The sequence below is a fragment of the Tenrec ecaudatus genome, chromosome 3 (assembly GCF_050624435.1).
Source record: "Tenrec ecaudatus isolate mTenEca1 chromosome 3, mTenEca1.hap1, whole genome shotgun sequence".
Taxonomy (NCBI): Eukaryota; Metazoa; Chordata; class Mammalia; order Afrosoricida; family Tenrecidae; genus Tenrec; species Tenrec ecaudatus.
The window spans coordinates 16,017,081-16,033,370 of record NC_134532.1 but is presented as its reverse complement, the minus strand read 5'-3'; the positions used below and the strand labels follow the sequence as shown (position 1 = coordinate 16,033,370).

Here is a 16,290-nt window from a genome sequence, read left to right as displayed (position 1 = left end):
ATGGTCTTTACCAACCCCACCACTCCTACAAGCAATATCCACACTACATCCCAAAGCCTGATGAATGAGGTCAACCTCAATGTAAGTAAAGAGATTCAAGTGCCATAGCGTCTCAGGGAAGAATGTGCCACCAAGAAAAGTTGGTCTTCAGACAAGTTAATATTTTAACTGTGTAGTGTCTAAAAATGTAAGATTCTGAATAGACACCCCCCCACACACACACACCTTTGTTTGCTGGAATATCCAAAATGATGCACAATAAGTCGAGTCTTGATTTCAAGTATAAAGATTCAGTAGAGCAGTAGATGGAATATAATCCTTTCAGAAAATAATCAGAGTAAAACGAAAAGCCAAGTGCAGTATTTTAGATCTTCAACAAAAGGACATTTTCCTGAGACCCAGTAGGCACTTTCCACTAAAGTTAGGTTCATCCATACAACTGATCCTCAAAATTTAGAGAATGAGCTCAGACACGCTTGTAAATGTCCCTTACCCAGGGGGCTCTGGTTCAATTGAAGTGTGAGCATCTCCAACCAAGGACAACCTCTCCATTTGTGTTTTGGACACAGCCCCATCACAAATGCTCATGGATCTCACCTTACATTTATTCCCTAAACTCAAAGATTGTCTAATTTTTGAAAACTGTTCATATTACTGACTCTAGAAGGTGTGGCACTATCTCTAACCATGCAGTTTTAGAACAGAAACCCCTTCAGATTCTTTCTACATAATGTTGCAGGTTCAAATAAATGGCAGCCACTATAATGTCTTCATAATTTATGAGTCGTTATTTACTTATAACTGGACTGCTAGAATCTAAAAGTGAGTCCTTGGTTGAAGTCCTAAATCCACGTTTCAGTCAATCTTTTCAATGCAAAAAACTCCATTGTCATTTGTCTAAGACTTAAGCTAGCATGAATAGAAGCAGAAAGCAAAATCAATGTTACTATTCTTTAGGGTTAAGGAGCCTTACAAGTTACAGCATTGATTATAATATTCTGGTAACTTCAAGAAGACCAAGTATGCATTACACGGTACATTCCTTATCAGAATGAAACAATACAAAATTGACTATAACATCCTGGTTACCATAACATGATTAACTACACCGTTCAGATTATCACATCACAGGGAGCAATATTGAATCAGAACAAATGATATATTGAAGAATAGTCAAAACTAATTGTAGTGTCCAGAACCTATGGAAGCACATGCTAAAATTAATCACCAGCAGAGAATTTCCCATAAGGGGAGGGAGAACAAGAAGACCAATTAGCAGTCAACTTTCTGAGATAGGAGGGAGGAATGGGCAAGTTACTTAGCAGCTTACAAAAATGGAATTTCTTTTGCTAGTCTGCCTCAATAACAAAGTATAAAATATTGTCCCCAGACTAAGTTTTGAGACCACCCATTTACTGAATTAGAATCTCTTTATATCTCCAAATTAATATATGTTTTTCAATGGGGGGAAATCCAAGCATTCAGTATTGGTCACCTGGACTTCTTTGGGCCAGAATTTGCTGAAGGGAATAAGCAAATGCTTTGAAACGAATACACATGATTTTCACCAAAATCCAGGGGTCCAAGCACAGGACACTCTAGCATTTTTCGTTTGGAGATCATTGTGTCAGTTCCCTTTTCATATGCACACTGGCAGAGCATCACTTGATCCTGTTCATTTTACCAAGCCCCCATCTCACCATCTGCTCTTGGTGGTTTTCTAACCGATTTAAGCTTGAGATCGTGATATAGCTGCACAAGAGTTCAAGGAGTTCAAGCCACTTCCATCTCTGAATTTGACTGCCATAATTGTCTCAGATAATTTCATAGCAGTGGTTAGTAGGGGTCTCCTTAAGTGACACCCTCATGACATTATCCATGTGCACATCACTTTCCTAACAGGTTTGGTACACATGTTCTCAATGAGCTCCTGAGTGCTCCCTGCACTCCGAAGAAGCAACACATTGAGCTCTTCTAGACTCAGATTTCTGGGTTTGCTTTGCGGTCCCCCATCTCCTGGTTTAGTTTTGGTCAATCACTTAGTCAAGGTACACTGTATCTCTCAAAATTCTGAAAGGTGGAAATGATAGAAAATATGTCCAAGGAAAATGCAATAATATTTTCCCTGGTTGTCTATTGTACAGTATATAGACATACAACTCTGCAGCTTAAAATTACAGGAGCTTTTTGCTTTTTATTCATTGCTTGAGTTCCCTTTTTACTCTCTTGATGCACATAAATGTCTGATTTTAGAAGGTCACCCTCATCCATGTTGTCTTCTTTGTGTGTGCTTCCTTTGCTCTGTTTTACAGTGTATGAACGTCCTGCAATGGAGCCACTTAGGTGTGTCCCTACTTCCTTATAGATGGTCTCTATAGCGCAGGGATTGACATTCTGTCTTTGATCATCTTGTGTTTCTATTTTTACATGAGCTGAGGTTTCAGTTGTCTTTCATGCTTCTGAGGGTGACGATCCAATTGTGCCGGCATCATTGTTGAACAGAATGTCACTCTCCCTTATAAAGTCCCTTTGGCCTTTGGTGAAGATCAGTTGTCTATTGTGTGGCTGGATTATTTGTTATTTTTCTATTCTGTTCCATTGGTCAACATACCTTTCACTGTACGAGTACCAGGCTGTTTTGACTGCTGTGGCTGTGGAATAGTTTTCAGGTTAGTTTGTGTGAGGGCCCCTACCTTGATCTCAATCTTTTGGGGTCCCTTGATTATCCTAGGATTCTCCATATAAAATGAGCAACTATTTCCCATTTCCTTAATGGATTAATTTGTCATTTGGATCACAATTACATGGTATTTAGAGACAGTATTGTGTAGTTTTGATATATCCTTGGTGTTGAGTATCCTTTTCCATGAACATGGCATATTGAGAATGTGAATGTGAACAGACTTGCATTGGGAAGCATAAACATTCCTGAATCATATCATCTTGATGAACAAGAGACACAGAAAATAGATAAAGACAGAAAGAGACTTCAGACCAGTGCTGAGTCTGACCTGCACACTTCCCACTGACGAAAGGAGGCACATTCTGCTTTAATGTGGTTCGTTCCCTACCTAGCCGGCTGCATAACTCTAACCTGGAACTCAATGTCACAAGTGGGGAATTATATGGAAGCCTCTGCTCTCTGTCCTTTTAACAGCACATCACCATCTTTCTCTTCAGGCACTATTTGGAGAGTTTGAATAACCAGTCTTTCTGATCCAATTCAAAGTCTAACCTTTGACAGCACCCAATCGCTCCACTTCTCTAAATCACATTACATTTGGAGCTCTGAGTTTCCTTGATTATCTTCTGGACCCTGATTCTGAGACCCACGTGGCTGAGTAATTTTCATCCACACCAAACAGAATGACTTTTGTACAGAACGTTTACTTGTTATAATACAATTATTGTAATGTAGAACATTTCAGGGATAGGCACTGCATGGTATTAAAATAGAGAGATTCTCTGAGGGAAACGAAGAGATGGAGAAGAACACCAATACCACAACAGGAAAGCAGCCCTGAACCTCTATCTGCACCTGCTCCTGGACCTGAGACCTGTGCTCTGTGGGTCTTGAGCGCCACCTGGGGACCTGTTTTCTCCCTGCAGGGGAGCTTGTATCCTGGTTGAATCTGAATTCTCCTCACTGTGATGGTAGCACAGTAACACAAAGGCATGTCCTGGAAATTCAGTCTGTTCGTGCGCAGGTGAAACATGTTCTAGGAATTGTCGTTGGAGATAGTGAATTGGCCCTTCACAAAGTCTTTGTGTTATATACCACCACTACCCGCAGATACTGATGATTGAGACCGACTGCAGGTCCTCTTCAGAGTCTGGTGGACCTACATCATGACTTAGCTACTTTAGGGCAAACTAGAGGCAGTGCAGGAGAGTCTCAGAGGCCCCTTAGACTGTCCCAAGGTGCCTCCATACTCCACTAGCTGCACCTCACTCTCAACGTTTGCAAGCACAGATATCCTGGGCAGGAAAACCATCACACATATTCACCGTGTCTCTCACTCACACCCAAGCACACAAACTGGTTCTTGACAAAAAATCATCTCTTAAAATAGCAACAAGGAAAAACCCCTTTCAGCACAGACTCCATGTTGTATGTGTTGTGCTCAGTCATGATCACTGAGTGGGGACTCCTGAGAATCCAGGAGCACTTCCAGAGCTGCAGGGTTGGGATCGCGTTGGCTTTCATCGGCAGAGCAGTGGGGGATTTGCATGCCCATTTACTATATTGCAATAAATGGAGTTGCATGACTTCTGAGATCTGAGGATTCTGTTCCTAGAACAGATCTGAGTGTTTTAGGTGTGAAGGGCACAATAATAATGTCATTAATATAATGTATTATGTGACATTCTATAGTAAATTGTCATCACACATTAATCCATTTTATTTTTCTATTTACACACAAAATGTGTGTAAATTTATATATGATTGATAGGAATAATAATATAAACAGAAATGTAATAAGTGTATTTGTTATATCTTTGAGGAACTCTCAGTATGTGTTTCTTCTTAATAGCCTTTTAAATTTTGGAACAAAAATATTTGGGAAGGTGAATGATCAGGGTTTTAGGGTGGATGAACAAAAGTTTCCAAATTATGTTCCCTTGCTATCCCTTGCTATCCTTGAAAAATAAATAGATACAAAGTCATGAAGGATTTTAAAAATAATAAATACTTGACCCAACTTCTTTTTCTCACAAATGCAGTTTTATATCTTCTTACAACTTTTTCATATGAACCCTGATCATCACCCTGAAACCTATTTGGATTTCTACATGATTAATCTATAAAATAGGTATCCCAACAGAAAGTCGACCAAATTATTGGGCAATTAAAATATCTTCTTCCCACTAAAGCATTGTGTCCTGGATGAAGGCAAGATTGGAGTTCACGGTCATGTTGTGGTGGTTGTTGTGGATAGGTGCTACTGAGTCAGTTCTGACCCACAGTGACCCTGTGAACAGCAACAGAACACTGTCTGATACTGCACCGTCCATATGCAAGTTCCTTTGTCTTGGGGACAGATAATTAAGGACAAATTGGGGAGAAATTTCTTCATAAGCTATAAGAGGAAAAACCAGCACTTTAAAATGCATGGTCTAGGAGAAATGACAGAAAAGGTACCAAAAATATAACGAAGCATTTCAAAATATGCTTATTTGTCTTTTTTAATTGACAGAAGCTCAGGCTTTGCTTCTGATCCTTTGCAAAGCAACATTGAAATGGAGTAGGAACATTCTCTGGTCACCTCCCCTTCATGTCAGAGAAGGCTGAGTTGGGACAAGCAACTGCAGGGTGTATCTCCCAAAGGAAGCACAGAACTGCATGCTGAGATTTTCATGGTAAAATGTGACTCAGCATGCTCAGTGCAGAGTATAGGGGAGATGCCATATTGTCAAAAAGTGACTGGAAAAATTCTTAAGGATGAGATATGAAAAGGATGACCCAAGAGGGGGAAAAAAGCACATAATGGTGTGGCAGGAGGCAGGGGCCAGGGCTTGTCAGGTTGCTGTGAATCAGAACTGGATTCAGGAAGGTACAGCAATGAGCAGTTTGTTGTTTTCTGTGTCATTCACCTTAGGACCTGCCATCAGGGAAAATGTTCCTGTGATGGAATCTTCCAGTGCCTCTCATGTTGAAAGTCAATGTGGTAAGACTGTGAGGAGGAATAAATGTAGATAGAAGGGAACGTGAATATCCAGGGGTGAGGAGGAATCCATTCTTGGAGTAGAGCAGAGAGGGAGCAGGATTATGAATGGGAGGTGGGGACAGGAGTGGAGTGCTAGAAACTGTGATAGGGGAGGGAAGTCAGTCTTGGAGAGGTATGCTATCACAACGCTGCTTTGGGGAAACTGCAGTCTGGTTCATGACTCCTGGGGACCAAGTGGTCCTGTGACCAAAAAGATGCACTTCACCCAAGCCAAGCATTTTGTTTATAGTCTCTGAATATAGTCTTTATTCAAATCATTGAGGTTTTTGAAAATCATGTTATGAATTAGGATCTGGTATCTGGTTTTTTTTGAGTTTTTTTTTAAAACGTTTTATTAGGGGCTCATTCAACTCTTATCACAGTCCATACATATACATACATCAATTGTATAAAGCACATCTGTACATTCTTTGCCCTAATCATTTTCTTTTCTTTTCCTTTTCTTTTTTTACATTTTATTAGGGACTCATGCAACTCTTATCACAATCCATACATATACATACATCAATTGTATAAAGCACATCCATACATTCCCTGCCCCAATCATTCTCAAAGCATTTGCTCTCCACTTAAGCTCTTTGCATCAGATCCTCTTTTTTTTCCCTCCCTCCCCGCTCCCCCCTCCCTCATGTGCCCTTGGTAATTTATACCTCGTTATTTTGTCATTATCTTGCTCTATCCGGAGTCTCCCTTCCCCCCCTTCTCTGCCGTCCCTCTCCCAGGGAGGAGGTCACATGTGGATCCTTGTAATCATGTCCCCCTTTCCAACACACTCACCCTCCACTCTCCCAGCATCGCCCCTCACACCCTTGGTCCTGAAGGTATCATCCACCCTGGATTCCCTGTGCCTCTAGCCCTCATATGTACCAGTGTACAACCTCTGCCCTATCCAGCCCTGCAAGGTAGAATTCGGATGATGGTAGTTGGGGGGAGGAAGCATCCAGGATCTGGGGGAAAGCTGTATTCTTCATCGGTACTACCTCGCACCCTTACTGACCCATCTCCTCTCCTAAACCCCTCTATGAGGGGATCTCCAGTGGCCGACCCTTGGGCCTTGGGTCTCCACTCTGCACTTCCCCCTTCATTCAATATGGTGTGTGTGTGTATATATATACATATATACACATATATACATATATATACATACATATATTCTTTTTTTTTTTGCATGATGCCTTATACCTGGCCTCTTGGGCACCTCGTGATCGCACTGGCTGGTGTGCTTCTTCCATGTGGGCTTTTTTGCTTCTGAGCTAGATGGCTATTTGTTCACCTTCAAGCCTTTAAGACCCCAGACACTATCTCTTTTGATAGCCGGGCACCATCAGCTTCCTTCGCCACATTTGCTTATGCACCCATTTGTCTTCAGCGATCCTATCATGGAGGTGTGCAGCCAGTGATATGATTTTTTGTTCTTTGATGCCTGATAACTGATCCCTTTGGGACCACTCGATCACACAGGCTGGTATGTTCTTCCATGTGGGCTTTGTTGCTTCTGAGCTAGATGGCCGCTTGTTTATCTTCAAGACTTTAAGACCCCAGTCACTATCTCTTTTGATAGCCGGGCACCATCAGCTTTCACCACATTTACTTGTTCACCCACTTTGGCTTCAGCAGTTGTGTCGGGAGAGTGAGCATCATAGAGTGCCAATTTAATAAACGAAAATATTCATGCATTGAGGGAGTGCTTGCGTAGAGGCCCAAGGTCCTTCCGCCACCTTAATATTAAACCTATAAATGTAGACACTTAGATCTATTTCCCCATCCTCATATATATGTTTGTATGTACATGTCTTTGTCTAGACCTCCATAAATGCCCCTTGACTCCCAGCCCCTTCCTCCATCTCCCTTGACTTTCCTCCTGCCCCACTACCATGCTCCGTCCCCACCTGGGCTACAGGTATACCTCTTCTCTACGCAACCTTACCCTTGGTCGTTCCCCATCAGGCCTGCCACTCCCCCCTCACTATCATTTTGGGCCCCATGTTGTTCCCTTGTCCCTGTGTTTATTAACACCACTTCCTTACCCTCCTCCCCCTCCCCCACCCGGGACTGTCTGTCCCCCAGGAACTGTCTGTCCCTTTGTTTTTCCTCCAGATAGTTCATCCAGCCTGTCCTATTCAGACAGGCCTGTGGAGACACTAACATGCATGAAAACAAGACAGAGGAAAACAAAGCAACAGTATGCAACCAGACAATAAAACAACAAAAACAAACGCCAAGCATTTTTAATGGCCCTCCTATGCATGCTAAAGTTGCACATGGAAAATGGAAGACCAGAATGGAATTGACACATTTGAATTTTGATGTTGGTTAAAAATATTTAAAGTACCATGTCCTAACAAAAATATTCATAAACTCATCTTCAAAGAAGTCCAGCCAGAATTCTTTTCAGAGGAAAGCATGGTGAGACTTTGGACATATTATCTGACAGACTTGTCTCTGCAGAAGGCCCTCATGCCTCGTAAAGTAGAGAGGCAGCAAAAGGAGGAAGACTCTTGAGAAGATGATGGACACAGTGGCTCCAACAACAAGAACAATTCTGAGGATGGTACAGGCTCGGGCAGTGTTTCATTCTCCTCTACACAGGGTGGAGAGGAGTCCGAACTGATGGACAACTTCTAACAACAACAGCAATATTGCCATGGGTTCGTGGGTGAAGGTTCTGATCGATTTATGTGCCCAGGAAGAGTGCCTATCATATGAGAACTCTCTCTGTAAAAGGGCCTAATGCCCTTGGGCTGCCCAATTTTCGTGTTCTTCAAGAAGCTGTCTTTTGGCGTATGGGGGACATGTGGCAATGAACAACCAGGACAGACACCAAGGGCTCTTCCTGCAAACTTATCCTGCAAACTTATCCTGTCTTGAGCCAGAAGATGAACTTGTGGACACTGAGTCAGCCCATGGTACAGAGGGCACACATCTCAACCTAAGGAGCAGCTTTGATGAGGACAGTTCTCTCTAGAAGAAGGCACAAGCCCAGCTGTAGGAGCTGGATGCTGCAGCCTGTGAGAAACCTCTGGGTTGCAGGTGGAGGCAACAGCGACATCTGCCAGCACCTGGTAAGTTACTGGGCTGATGATGGAGAGAGAAATTTATTCAAAAGGATCTAGAAGAACAGATTCCAGAACTTTATTTTCCTGGTTCATTCAAACTTAATGGTGAAATGTCTAACCCAATACAATAAAGCACATTTTGAAACTACAATTATTCACTTTTGAAAAATGTACATTTTCCCTGGAGATTTTATGTACAAACATATTGAATGGAGATCATCTTAGTTCATACCAGTTCTTCATAAATTCCTATCAACTGGACAATCATGTAATCAGGATCATTAACTCTGCTTCACTGGATACTTGAAATGTTGGACTTGGAAGCCTTGCAAAAAAGGTTCTGGAAGCTGATAATGTCGCTGAGTCCATGGGAAAGTGCCCTTGGAATGACACTGCCCAGAGTGACTCCAGTTATTTGAAGGGAACTTTATAAATTTGCCTTCAAGGAACCAAACTGTTTATTGGGAAGATGAAGGGATGAGCTCAAATTCACATCAAGGATTGCTGGTGGTGCAACAGGTCAAACATGGGCTTGGTATTATCTATAAGTGTTTGTGGTTCAAATCCGTCAGCTACTCCTAAAGTGAACGGTGCATCACGGTGCTTCTTTTGAAAATGCCCTTTCAGAGAGGCGGGGAAGCACTGCTCTCCCATCCACTGATGTGAGACAGAAATGACTCCAGGGCAGCAGGTCAGTGGGAGGGAATGGACTTCGGACCAGTTTCTGCATAATGTTTAATACAATGGCAGAGATGTAAGCTCATTAAGTTATTTTTAATTTTACCAGTAAAGATAATAGAGATACCTATATAATCTCCCCCAAACCACTACCTCCCAGCTGTTCCTGATTTTCCCTTGCATTATAATGGCACATATTCATCATCAAAAACCAATATTGATACATTGTTATGAATTAAAATCTATGATTTGTTTGGATTTCCTTAAATCTTATGTAAGGTACTATCCCTGCCATGGGATCCCATACAAGACATCGTATTCCATTTAGTCATCATGACCCTTTAGCTTGCTCTCTAATGTGACAAATTCTGAGAAATTCCTTTCTATTTTTAAAATTATCTTGACAACTCTGACAGTGTTTGCCAAGTTTTTATTTTGTTTTTGTTTTTGAGAATAGCCTGATTGGAAACTGTCTATGTTATTGTGACAGGATATACACTGTCACAAACTTAACAGTGTTAATTTGACCTTGATCACCTGGCTGAGGAAGGATTTGTCAGAGTTCTCCATTATGAGAATGCTCAATGCTGCCCCAACTAAGAAGTACACTATTGAAGAAGCCAGGTTTTATTTTATTATATATAATAATAATATGATAGGTATGATATAATTCGATAGTTAAAACATTCAGCAGAGTTGTACAATTGCTATGACGGTTTCCAAACATTCTTTTTCTGCACGGCCTCCTTGACATTGTCTCCACTTTACCCTCCTCCACTATTGTACCCCCCTCCTCCTCCCAAAACCCTCATTCTACTTGTTGTCTCTATACGTTCATCAATCATAGGATGCAAATAACAAAAAATGGAAAATATACAACAAATTCAAGAAGGTGACCTCCAATGACAACACCTCTGATATATATTCAAATATGGACAAGCACAAACCAAAGCAAATACCACGAACCAAAAATACAGAAAATGTAGGACACCAGATAAGGATCAGCCTCATCAGTAGAGCAGGCGAATCTACTGACAATGTTGTAACTGTTCAAGTAAGATTGACGTTTTTGATCCTTTATACTCATCTCTCCAAAGCTCTCTGTTTGGGAACCACATTTCTCCATCCCTCAATTGTAGATAGAGGGACTTCTCTGAAGACTTATTTCCTATGAAGTTCCACAAATGAATCTTGGGCTACCATTCTCAACCATCACAATTTAGCCTTTGATACCAGATCCTCCTGCAACTTCAGATTAAATGGTTTACCATCCTGCAGTGACTGATGATGGTGTGCTTCTTCCATGTAGGCTTAGTTGACATCTCACTTAGAGGGACGCTTGTTTGGAAGCAAGCCTTTAAGACTCCATATGTGAAGAAAACAGATTAGAAAGTTTTGTTTTTGTTTCTTAGCTTGTTTGAAATAGAAGTTATGAAGGCAGGATGGGGGCAGAGGGCTATGGATCACTGTTTGTTCATAGAGGGAAAAAGAAGAGCAGAGCAGTGGGAAAACATAAGAACAGCAAGCAGAGCACAGAGCTGGTGTGATTTTTCTCCTAACACCGGCTCCACACACCTGGGTATGAGCTCTGACACTTGGGTTCTGGGCACAACCTTCAGCCTGAGCCTTAGTCAGCCTGCAGCGTAGGCTTGTGTCTGGGCTCACACTGACTTCCCCTCCCCATGTTTCTTGCACAATAATGCACAGCTGTGTCCTCAGCAGTTAGTGAATTCACTTGCAGGGAGAATTGGTTCCTGGCTGTGTCCCTAGAGATGGAGCTGCGACTCTTGAAGGAAGAGCTGTAGTAAGTGTTACCACTAGCACAAATCTCCCCAGTCCAGTGCAGCCCCTTCCTTGTGCGCTGGCAGGTCCACTCCCAGCAGTAACCACTGGTGGTGATGGAGAATCACAGACTGTGCAGGTGAGTGACAGGGTCTGTGAGGGCTTCACCAGTCCGGCCCCTGACTCCTGCAGCTGCACCTGGGACAGAACACCTGGAAACAAAGAAAACCACAGTGAGTTCCAGACAGACCTACCGTGCCTTGTTCTGATCTCTGAAATCAGGGACAATCTCACCTGGGACTGCAGCCACCGGGCAGAGAAGGAGACGCAACCACACCGTGTTCTCCTCTCGGAGGATCCTGCCTTGCTCACAGACTCCAGTCCTCACTGAAAGCGGCACTGACCTGCCCAAGCTGAAAACCCTCCTCCCTCCATGGCTGAGTGATTTGCATGTGGGGGTTCAGAAGTGATACAAGAATAGTCTGTAGAGAGAACTCGGTACATCAGCTGCCTTTGAATACAGTTGTTCCTGTGTTTCCCTGAAATTGAAGTGGACCACATGTAAGGAGAGGCGGAAATCCAGGGGAAATGATCACCTCCCAGCACTTCCATTGCTTCTCCTCAGGCGATGCTGGGGGTTGTGTAGAAGATGCAAACACTCAGTTTGGAACCACTACAGATTGTAGCGCACAGCCAATGACATTCTGAATGTCACACATGAGGAAGGAAGCCACGCGCGGGAGAAATGCCCACTCTCCACTCAGATTCTCCTGCACTCCTGGCTTTGAGAAGTTTCCCCAGTGTGAGAGATAGCTCTGTGTGTCCCAGAGACCTAAGGACAATGTTCTTTCCCTGTATACAGAAGAGACTAACTTCCTATGGATAGGACAATATCTTACTTAGGGTTACCTACTGCACATCTCTAGGTTCTAAGTTCCATTGTAATGGCTACACAGAATTCACAAACAAGTTGTAATGAGGCAGGGACAACTCACTGCTCCAGAGACAAGAGGCCTCAAAGAAATGCAAAAAGCCCCTGCCATGGCTAACACACCTTCCCTCCACCCTCCACTGAGATACGCTTACCTGCCTTTTTTAGCTTCTGTGATCCACTGGCCTGCCAATCCCCAACAACTTCCTGTGAGTAATCCCTTTCTTGTAAAAGTCCGTAAGACCCCAGCTGTGAAGGCTGTTTCTGGATACGCACCCACTGAGACAAGGGTGGCCACACAAAGTTCTTCCTTTTTGATATAACCCGATTGCTCTTGGCAACTCCTTCAGCAACTCCAGGAACAGTAGTTCCAGTTAGAAATGTCACTGAGGTCTTTATCAGGACATGTTACAGTTCCGTCGAGTCTGCTGATACCACTCAGTTACAAATATCAGACTGAAGGCATTCCGCTTAAGCTCCTTGAAGCACCCAACTCCAGCAAACCTCATCCAGAAGGCACTCCGCGCCAGTTTCTACAGTCAGCGAGCCCAACTTTCTGAAGGAGTCCCCAGAGACAGTCCAGTCAGCAAGCCTCCTGCCCAAGAACAGTCATGTTAATTTACTCTGTGGATTGGGAAGTGCATCACGGTTCCACGCCCTGTCTCTGATGGGATAGCTGTCATCTCGATTGGGGAGGTCCGCTGTGCAGGGATCACAGAACTGGATAATTCCATCCATCCGAGACTTGTGGGTAATGCCATCCTTCCTCCTGCTTCTCATAGGGCTCATTTTATAGACAGTGGGATCTTCTCCAGGGAATCTTATTCTGAAATTACTCAGGTGAACCCCTTCATTATTGCTCCCCCACATTCCTACAAGACCCAAGCAGGGAAAGGTCATTTTGTGGGACTTGGAAATATGTCTGGAAGACTCACATTAAAGATGTCATTTCCCCTGAAAATGTAAAGAATTTCAAACATATTTTCCTAATGACAGCATCCAGGAACTCAGCTTTCTGTGTTGCAAAGTGTGGAAAATGTGATTATTTTGAAAGTTAATATGTTTCCAAAGTAGGAGTATTTTGATCCCCTCCTTCCAAATAAATGAATTATTAGTAAACCTCAGTTGCATTCAGAAATACGTTTTAAACAAAGTAATTTTATTAAGAAGAATTACATTGGTGACCGGGATGATGTATTCTCTTGCACCGAGTAAGGCGGTGTGGCTGGCACCTGAGGGTGGAGAATTCTATGAAGTAGGGCAGGGAGTCAAGTAGGCGTCAGAGAGAACTGTGGTCTGAACTGTCACGTGGGAACTTAATCCTGGACCCAGCTAGTTCCACACTCATACTGAGCAAATCGTGATACCCACGTTAAACCATGCTCTGAAATTTAAAAACAGTGACGACGGCTCAAGAAACGGTCCAAAGCCTCTACTCAAACACTCCCTCAATGCATGAATACCTTCTTTTATTAAATTGGAACTCTATGATGCTCACTCTCCCAACACAACGGCTGGAGCCAAAGTGGGTGAACAAGTAAATGTGGTGAAGAAAGCTGATGGTGCCCGGCTATCAAAAGAGATAGTGACTGGGGTCTTAAAGGCTTGAAGATAAACAAGCGGCCATCTAGCTCAGAAGCAACAAAGTCCACATGGAAGAACACACCAGCCTGTGTGATCGAGTGGTCCCAAAGGGATCAGTTACCAGGCATCAAAGAACAAAAAATCATATCATTGACTGCACACCTCCATGATAGGATCGCTGAAGACAAATGGGTGCATAAGCAAATGTGGTGAAGAAAGCTGATGGTGCCCGGCTATCAAAAGAGATAGTGTCTGGGGTCTTAAAGGCTTGAAGGTGAACAAGCGGCCATCTAGCTCAGAAGCAAATAAGCCCACATGGAAGAAGCACACCGGCCAGTGCGATCACGAGGTGCCCAAGGGACCAGGTATAAGGCATCATGCAAAAAAAAAAAAGATATAAGTGTGTGTATGTATGTGTATATATGTGTATATGTACATGTATATATGTATATATATATCATATTAAATGAAGGGGGAAGTGCAGAGTGGAGACCCAAGGCCCAAGTGTCGGCCAATGGAGATCCCCTCATAGAGGGGTTTAGGAGAGGAGATGGGTTAATTAGGGTGTGAGGTAGTATCGATGAAGAACACAGCTTTCCCCCAGATCCTGGATGCTTCCTCCCCCCAACTACCATGATCCGAATTCTACCTTGCAGGGCTGGATAGGACAGAGGCTGTACACTGGTACATATGAGGGTTGGAGGTACAGGGAATCCAGGGTGGATGATACCTTCAGGACCAAGGGTGTGAGGGACGATGCTGGGAGAGTGGAGGGTGAGTGGGTTGGAAAGGGGGAACTGATTACAAGGATCCACATGTGACCTCTTCCCTGGGAGAGGGACAGCAGAGAAGGGGGGAAGGGAGACTCCAGATAGGGCAAGATATGACAAAATAACGATGTATAAATTACCAAGGGCATATGAGGGAAGGGTGAACGGGGAGGGAGGGGGGGGGAAAAAAGAGGACCTGATGCAAGGGGCTTAAGTGGAGAGCAAATGCCTTGAGAATGATTGGGGCAGGGAATGTATGGATGTGCTTTATACAATTGATGTATGTATATGTATGGATTGTGGTAAGAGTTGTTTGAGTCCCTAATAAAATGTAAAAGAAGAAAAGAGAAAAAAATGATTAGGGCAAAGACTGTACAGATGTGCTTTATACAATTGATGTATGTATATGTATGAACTGTGAAAAGAATTGTATCAGCCCCAATAAATTGTTAAAAAAAAAAAAAAGAAACGGTCCAAAGAAGTCTCCTAGAACCCTACAAGTACTGATTTCAGTTACCAGATAAGCAAGCAAGAACCAAGCTTTAACAAGCTGTTAATCATTGTTCCAGAAGACAAACTGCAAGTTACCATCGAAGTGACAGAAGAGTGGCATAAAGCCAGTTTGCTCATTGATGAGATCAAAGACAGCTCAGAACTTCCACGTGCTTTGACAGTGGCTCATAGTATCAAAGAATTTCCACTTTGCTAATGATGTATATTTTATTGGTTTGGCAATATACATCATTCTTGTATAAGTCTTGTATAAACTTTTATAAATATACGTGTAAAAAGTCCTGACCTTTGATCAGTGCAACAATTTACCGACGATCCTTTAGACCTCCATCAGGGACAAGGCCTAGACAATTACACTTGGAGGGACAATTGCACTTGTCCCACTGAAGAAAGATATAAACAAAAATATGGTCCCACAAAAGACCGGTGGGCTATTTGGTTTCGCTGTAGGTCTCCTGTAGAGAATGGTTTCGCTGTAGGTCTCCTGCACTTGTTCTCTACATTCTGCAGATGTAAAGCCTCTACTTGGGCTCTTTTTCCAAATTAGGGATGATTTACATTAATCTACACTCCAAAAAATACAGTGAAAACAAAAACTTTTTTGAAGACCTAACAAAGAAAACTCATTTTCTACAATTCATGCTATTTTGTCAAGTCTGAGAGCGCCCAGGTGCAGAATATCTTGCACCAGAGAACCTAAAATATAGACGTTAAGAAATACTGTGCTGCAGGTCTATCTAGATAAGGCGGGGCTTGAAAAGCCTTACTTTCAGACAAAAGCTAAACTTGATCATGGTGGATCGGACCACAGCATGATATGATACTTGGCCAGTTGACTTACCTCTTGATCCAACCAAAATTTGCTCCAGGGTCAAATATTTCTCACTTTTTCCACAACAGAAATTTCTTGTCCGAATTTTTAAGTATGGAGGGTGGTCTTTTCTTTCTTACCCTTTATTTTAATTTTATATTATTTTAATTTTATTCTTGCTGGGTTTTTTTTTGTTTTCTAGTATTCTAATGGGTTTGCAAGTTTGTAAATCACAGAAAGATTGGATGCATAGAGACAGTAACTGATATAATGGTTTATGAGGCGCATGGGGCATGGAGTAGTAGGTAGGATGAAGTGATTTGGGGAGCAAACAATGAATGTGGGAAATGGGAGAGAACATATAGATTGATTATGTTGATATATATGTATGTATTCATATACATACGATTCTTTTAAAAAGTGATTTAACTAAGTA

At 42.5% G+C, this 16,290-nt stretch overlaps 1 pseudogene; it reads left to right on the top strand.

The window, feature by feature from the left end:
- LOC142443148 (geranylgeranyl pyrophosphate synthase pseudogene) lies at positions 1-15,788 on the top strand (annotated as a pseudogene).
- The last annotated feature ends 502 nt before the right edge of the window (positions 15,789-16,290 follow it).